Here is a 7091-nt window from a genome sequence, read left to right as displayed (position 1 = left end):
GCCAAACGCTGTAAGCTAACAAACTGTGGGGCTGCTGAACGCTGTAAGCTAACAAACTGCGGGGCTGCCGAACGCTGTGTCCCTTAGGGATGTAATGAATTGTAGGATGGCTTGTGTGGAGGCAGGGGAGGTTCCTCCTATGTTTGACACCCTGTTGATGTTTGAGCGTGTGGGTGAGAGCAGGCACGGCAGAGACGTAGAAAGTAGCTACGAAGTGAGTGGGAGTCCCGATCTGCAGTTCCACGTCTTCGCGAGGAGCGTGGCCAGAGACGGACGAAGCAAAAGTTGTGAATGGGTGTGTGGCTAGTAATTGTATGTGTAGGACTGGTCAGTAAAGAGAGATCATTTTCTTTCCCTAGACGGATGTCGGCTCCGTCTAGCCCGGCTACTTTAGACTGGGCTCGGCCGGGCTCAGTTCCCCTCGGCGGCTCCGTTGAGGTCGGCTCTCTGCTCGGCTTTTTGGATGTCCTTGGGTTCCCCTCCAGGTAAGTCCAAGCCTCTTCTGCTCTCTGGGGTTCTTCTGTATCAACCTAGAAGGTTTGAAATGCCTGTATGTTCTTGGAGGGGATTATGACCCCTAGTAGGCCAGCTCACCCTGACCCCTCTCCTCCAACTCCCTAGCTCTCTTGTTTAACGAGGTGTAGAAGTGTGGTATTCATGTGTCTGAAAAGAGGCTTTGAAATGAGCTACACGGGGTTCTGGAATACGTAAGCTTACAGCGCGTCCGTGTCATACACAAGGAGTGCTTTTTCCTTTGCGTGTGTTGTAGGGTTATTAAATATTTACTGATTTGGGCGTGTCTGTTTTTCTTTCTTTTATTAGACTGGAAAGCCTTCCGAACAGAAGCTGTCTGAGCTCCTTCCCATGCACAGCGGTAACAAACAGTGTTGCTGCCGAACGCTGTAAACTCACTGTGGGGCTGCCGAACGCTGTAAGCTAACAAACTGCGGGGCTGCCGAACTCTGTGTCCCTTAGGGATGTAATGAATTGTAGGATGGCTTGTGTGGAGGCAGGGGAGGTTCCTCCTATGTTTGACACCCTGTTGATGTTTGAGCGTGTGGGTGAGAGCAGGCACGGCAGAGACGTAGAAAGTAGCTACGAAGCGAGCGGGAGTCCCGATATGCGGTTCCACGTCTTTGCGAGGAGCGTGGCCAGAGATGGACGAAGCGAAAGTTGTCAATGGGAGCGTGTGCAAGACTGAGACATAGAAAATAGCTACGAAGTGAGCGGGAGTCCCGATCTGCAGTTCCACGTCTTCGTGAGGAGCGTGGCCAGAGACGGACGAAGCGAAAGTTGTGAATGGGTGTGTGGCTAGTAATTGTATGTGTAGGACTGGTCAGTAAAGAGAGAGCATTTTCTTTCCCTAGAAGGATGTCGGCTCCGTCAAGCCCGGCTACTTTAGACTGGGCTCGGCCGGGCTCAGTTCCCCTCGGCGGCTCCGTTGAGGTCGGCTCTCTGCTCGGCTTTTTGGATGTCCTTGGGTTCCCCTCCAGGTAAGTCTAAGCCTCTTCTGCTCTCTGGGGTTCTTCTGTATCAACCTAGAAGGTTTGAAATGCCTGTATGTTCTTGGAGGGGATTATGACCTCTAGTAGGCCAGCTAACCCTGACCCCTCTCCTCCAACTCCACGGCCCTCTTGTTTAAGAGGTGTGGAAGTGTGGTATTCATCTGCCCGAAAAGGGGCTTCGAAACGAGCTCCACGGGGTTGCGGAATACGTAAGCTTGCAGCGTGTCTGTCTAATATGCAAGGAACGCTTTTTCCTTTGCATGCGTTGTAGGGTTATTAAGTATTCACTGACTTGGGCGTCTCTGGTTTTCTGTCTTTTATTAGAATGGAAAGCCATCTGAACAGAAGCTGGCTAAGCTCCTTCCCACGCTCAGCGGTAACAAACCGTGTTGCCGCCGACCTCTGTAAACTGAAAGCGTTGCCGCCGAACTCTGTAAACTGAAAGCGTTGCCGCCGAACTCTGTAAACTGAAAGCGTTGCTGCCGAACTCTGTAAGTCTACTGTGTTGCCGCTGAACTCTGTAAGCTGAAAGTGTTGCTGCCGAACTCTGTAAGCGGACAGTGTTGCTGTTGAACTCTGTAAGCGGACTGTGTTGCCGCCAAACTCTGTAAGTGGACTGTGTCGCCGGTGAACTCTGTAAACTGACAGTGTCGCCGCTGAACTCTGTAAACTGACAGTGTCGCCGCTGAACTGTGTAAACAGACTGTGTTGCCGTTGTACTCTGTAAAGTGAAAGTGTTGCCGCTGAACTCTGTAAACGGTCTGTGTTGCTGCTGAAACCTGTAAACTCATGGTGTTGCTGTTGAACCCTGTGAACTGACAGTGTTGCCGCTGAACCTTGTAAACTGACTGTGTTGGTCCTAAACCCTGTGTCCCTTAGGGACGTAATGAATTGTAGGATGGCTTGTGTGGAGGCAGGGGAGGTTCCTCCTATGTTTGACACTTTGTTGATGCTTTGAGCGTGCGAGTGAGAGCGGGCACGACTGAGACGTAGAAAATAGCTACGAAGCGAGCGGGAGTCCCGATCTGCGGTTCCACGTCTTCGCAAGGAGCGTGGCCAGAGACGGACGAAGCGAAAGATGTCAGTGGGAGCGTGTGCAAGACTGAGACGTAGATAATACCTACGAAGCGAGCGGGAGTCCCGATCTGCGGTTCCACGTCTTCTTGAGGAGCGTGGCCAGAGACGGACGAAGCGAAAGGTGTCAATGGGAGCACGGCCAGTCACGGAATCTGCAGCATTAGTGCTTGTTGCACTTCATTGTGGTTTGGTGTAGGAGGCGTATATGGTTTCTAGTACTAATAAACTAAGAAACAAAAGCAGGGCAAGGAAGTAGCAACATCCTTCTGAAAACAAATGAAGGAAGGTCCCCTGCCTAACGGAAGAACATGGCATATTTCTAAACTGTGTGTTGTAGTATGTGCAATTTGTTTTTACATGCTAGAAGCCTTTGCAGGTAAGTGAGGAGAAGGACAGGGGTGCTAGCTAAAGCTTTCTAAATGCCCAGTAATAGCATTTGTGAGTATGGAGGTAGGGAGGAGAGATTATTCAGGTGGAGATTAGGGCAAGGGGCGGATGGGCAAAGGGGCGGATGGGCAACTTAGGGTCCGGGTGAGGATTGCGTTTGGGGTCGGGTTTTAACGATAGTGTGGTGGTCAGGGGGTTTAGGGTTTGCGTCGTGGACAGCACCAGGGTGAGGGTGCAGGGGCCGGCAGACGTAGGGTTAGGGGGTTGGGGTTAGGGGGTTAGGGTTAGGGGTGGTGGCAAAGGGGGTGGCAAAGAGACTTCCCTTGTTTCCAGTGTGGAAAACCCCTTGTTTGTCCCCTGACCCCAGAAGCTTCTCACAGGGGCTGTGTTCCTCACTAACAGCAAGGCTGCGCTCGGCCCCTGGGGATGCTGCAACCGGAGCAGAGAAGCTGTGTTCCTGGCAGTTCTCTCTCCACCTGGATCAGGATGAAGGTGCAGGCCATTGCTCTGCAGCTAGGCACTGCTGAGAGCTGCAGCTGGTACCCAGATCAAAGACAGCTTTGTCTCTAAGGCCAGTGCTGCCGTGCCGCGGCGTGTGCCGCCCCGGGGGAGCTAATTTCTGCAGCCTAACTGCGCTGAATGCTCGAAAATTCTTAGGGGAAGAGCGGTGAGCGGAGAGCTTGACTCGAGCGTCGCTATGGATCCAGCGCCTGCGCCCTAGCCCGGCTCTGCTCGCGCCAGGGGGGCAGCGTCCCGGTGGTCGCTATGGATACGGCACCTGCACCCTAGCCCGGCTCTGCTCGCGCCAGGGGGGCAGCATCCCGGTGGTCGCTATGGATACGGCGCCTGCGCCGCAGCGGGTCTGGTCCCGCGCACGCGCCCTCCTCGCGGGCTGCGCCCCGCTTTTCTGGCTGGGGGGGCGGGCGCCGCGCAGAGCAGCTTTGGAGCCGGACCGGTCGCGGAGAGCCCTGATTCGGCGCATGATGCCGTTCTGTGCCCCAGGGTGCCTGCGAACCGCCGTCCTTTGGCGGGGCAAGGGGTCCTGGCGCATTCGGGGAGCTTGCAGTGCGGTTTCTGGTGTCGCTGCCGGCCCGGGACTCCCAGGTGTGTTCCTTCCGGCGTCTGAAGGTGGTCTGGGGCCATCGGCAGGGCTTTTGGGGGTGACGGAGGAGGTCTGGGGGCACCTAAAAGGGTCTGGGGATATGTAAAGTTCTGGTGGGGCCATCTGAAAGGATCAAGGGTCGTGGAGAGGCAGCTGGGCACCTCCGACGGACCCTTTGGGAGGTCTCTGCAGGCTCCCGTGGGAGCTGGGGGTGTCTCGGGGTGGGTTTGGGTTTGTGCTGCAAACAGCGTTGATAATGCAGGGACGTTTTAATTCCCACTGAGCGCATTGCATATTCAGCAAGGATTTTCTAATTTAGCAAGGCTATGTCACATGCTCAGCCAGAAGACTGGAGGGCAGGTTGGCCGGTGGACTACTCTCCAGGACTGGATTGACCTCACTCAGCTGATGGTGAGCAATAGCCTTAATTTCCATTCCTTATCCTCCTTAGGACTTCTGCTATTGTTATTATTGCTCTTATTATTGGTATTACTATTATTCCTACCCCTGAGTTTTCTCACTTTCCCCCTTCCAGTTGTCTTCCCCCCACATCCTGCTGTGTGATGCTTGTTTGCTAGCTGGCGAGTGCCCTCAGGGCTGTGCCGGACACAGAGCCTGCTTGTGTCATCTGCCTTAGGCACACTCATGTGAATCCAGCATTCAGAGAGGCGCTGCCTGTTGGAAAGATAAAGGTGAGCCAATTCAGTCCTAGCAATGTGATGTCTGCAGGTAGCCAGCAGCTTGGCATGTTCTCCTGAACTCAGAGCCAGACAGCAGGATGTCTCATCTAGGCTCAGAAACTCAGGTGCTAAGAGTGACCTGTGGTAAAAGCTGTGAACAATTGAATTGACATGTCAGTAGGGTTTGGACACAGGGTCGTGGAAGTCTCAGTGGGACAGACGCTCCAGTTTCGGAAGCCTGTATTTCATGTTGCAAGGAGGTCGTTCTACAGCTGAACACAGCTGTGTGTGTACAGCCGTGAAGTGCAAACCAAATGATTTCCTGAGCTCATCTGAATCCCAGAGCTCATGAAATTCAGGCCTGCCTTCCTGTAGTGTTGGATCTCTCAAGGGGAAAAGTGAAGAGGAGGAGAACTCTTTAGCTTTCTCTCTCTTTTCTTTCCCTCGATACACTTTGTCTTGCTTGGCTTTGAATCACAACTGTGACGTTCGGTTAGGTGGTGAATGTGTACTAGGTGGTACGACACCAAAAGAAGGAAAAAAGAACAGGAATAATTTGCGTTATAGATGACTCCAGGTAAAAGTTTTTGGTAACAGTTTTATTGGCACTAAAAGATCATAAAAAGGGAATAAAGTGCAATAAAAGGCAAGCAAAGCAGCGCGCTGGGCTTGAGAGGGGACAAAACTCCACCTCCATAGCAGCCTTACAATAGTTTTCTTCATCTTCTATAGTTACATCATCTACATAAGCAAACTTATGCTAAACAGAAGGCAGGCATGTGATAATGAGTCTTAGAGTAGGCGGTCAAATCCCTTCTCCCCACATTTGGGTGGTAAGGGTCAATGTATCCATTTTCTCACGTGCGCAATTTTGCAGGCTTCTTATCTGAAGAAAACAAATTCCTAGGTCTGAATGTTTATCTTTAAGATAAGCTCCGCCTCAGCCGTGATGTCTCCAACTAACCAGACAGTATCCTTGCAAGTCTGCAAGATATGTTTCTTTCCCTTTGCTCTCAAAACAGGCCTCACAAGATCCTGACCCTTAATCCCAGGGCACTCTAAGTCTTATAATTTTAAACATAGATCACCAGTATATTCATCACAATTTGTCATAAAAACCCCACAATTCCAGTAGGATTTCAAGTTCCTGCTTGATAATATAAAGCAGTCTGTGCTTTGTTGGTTGTTTTAGTTTCCTTGCTGTGCTGCAAAGATTTTGATAGGAATTTCTAGGTATTAACTACAGCCAGGGCAATCCTTCAAGTGCCCTAGGAATGCAGTGAAAACCTTTTGAGAATTGTTCCTGCTCTGTTACTCCTCAAGCTATGAGCAGACACACAGACAGTTGTTAACAGACTTTCTTTGATCATTCCAGGTCTGGTGTGCTGGGACTGGCAGGATTTTCCTGAGCTGTCCACGTACAGTTTCTGTTGACACTCTTCAGCTCGTACATCCGGTTTGCTGACAGAGGGTGTGGGGTTTGTGGGGCCCGGCAGCGAGAGTTTTCCAAAGAGGAGCTCTTAAGGACAGCTCCAAGGTTAGGTTTGGATTCTCCTGGAGTCGCACACAGAACGAGTCTCACGATTCCAGCGGTCTAATTTTATAGCTGCATTTTCTTCTCTCTGCCTAGGTGAGAGAATGACCTCACTAAAGAAGAGAGATAGCCTGAGCTCTACAGGAACCTTGAACCCAAGCAGCCAGTGCCTTCTGTGAGTACAAGCTGTTCTTGTTCAACGTGGAACTAGTTGAGAGCTGAAGCCAGACCACACCTTAATTCCCGCAGCTTCCTCTTCTGCAGATTAAACAGTCCCAGTTCCTTCAGCCACTCCTCATAAGACTTGTTATCCAGACCCTTCACCAGCTTTGTGGCCCTTCTCTGGGGACACTCTCTCACCTCTGTGTGCTGGGGAACACCACTTCTGCCGGGCCAGCCACCAGCTGGGTTTAACTCTGTTCCCCACTGCTCTTGGGGCCCAGCCATCCATCCTGTTCTGCTGTCCAGCAGTCCCTTTGAAAAAAAATCCATCTGAAAAAAGAAGTAGCAGAGAAGGAAAGTTGAAGCTGCAAAGATTGCAGTCCCCTCAGTTGTTGAGGATTGTTTTGAGCAAGAGGGGCCTTGGGTCCCAGGAACGCCTGTGCAATTCAGGCCTTGAAGAATTCTCTGTGATAATATAGTGGCGGAGTAAGAGATGTGAGAAAGTGCTGATTGCTTGGTATGCTGAAGTCCAGCTGCCTCTGAGATGGGAGGCAAGCAAGATAAGGAGGAGGCGAGATCTGGGGAAGAGAGCAATTAGACCGGATAGAAGAATTCCACAGAGTTGTGAAAACAATGATGTAACC

At 51.5% G+C, this 7091-nt stretch overlaps 1 long non-coding RNA gene across 1 annotated transcript; it reads left to right on the top strand.

The window, feature by feature from the left end:
- The first annotated feature begins 4303 nt into the window (after window positions 1–4303).
- On the top strand, window positions 4304–6245 carry LOC137445537 (uncharacterized). The gene is made up of 3 exons (XR_010988419.1): window positions 4304–4482; window positions 4607–4763; window positions 6127–6245. It is a non-coding gene; the product is annotated as an uncharacterized lncRNA (long non-coding RNA).
- The last annotated feature ends 846 nt before the right edge of the window (window positions 6246–7091 follow it).

This window comes from Melanerpes formicivorus, unplaced genomic scaffold (genome assembly GCF_026170545.1).
Source record: "Melanerpes formicivorus ecotype bairdi unplaced genomic scaffold, bMelFor1.0.p_v2 SCAF_14, whole genome shotgun sequence".
NCBI classification, from domain to species: Eukaryota; Metazoa; Chordata; class Aves; order Piciformes; family Picidae; genus Melanerpes; species Melanerpes formicivorus.
The sequence above is the reverse complement of the archived record's forward strand: the minus strand, read 5'-3'. Positions and strand labels throughout refer to the sequence as shown.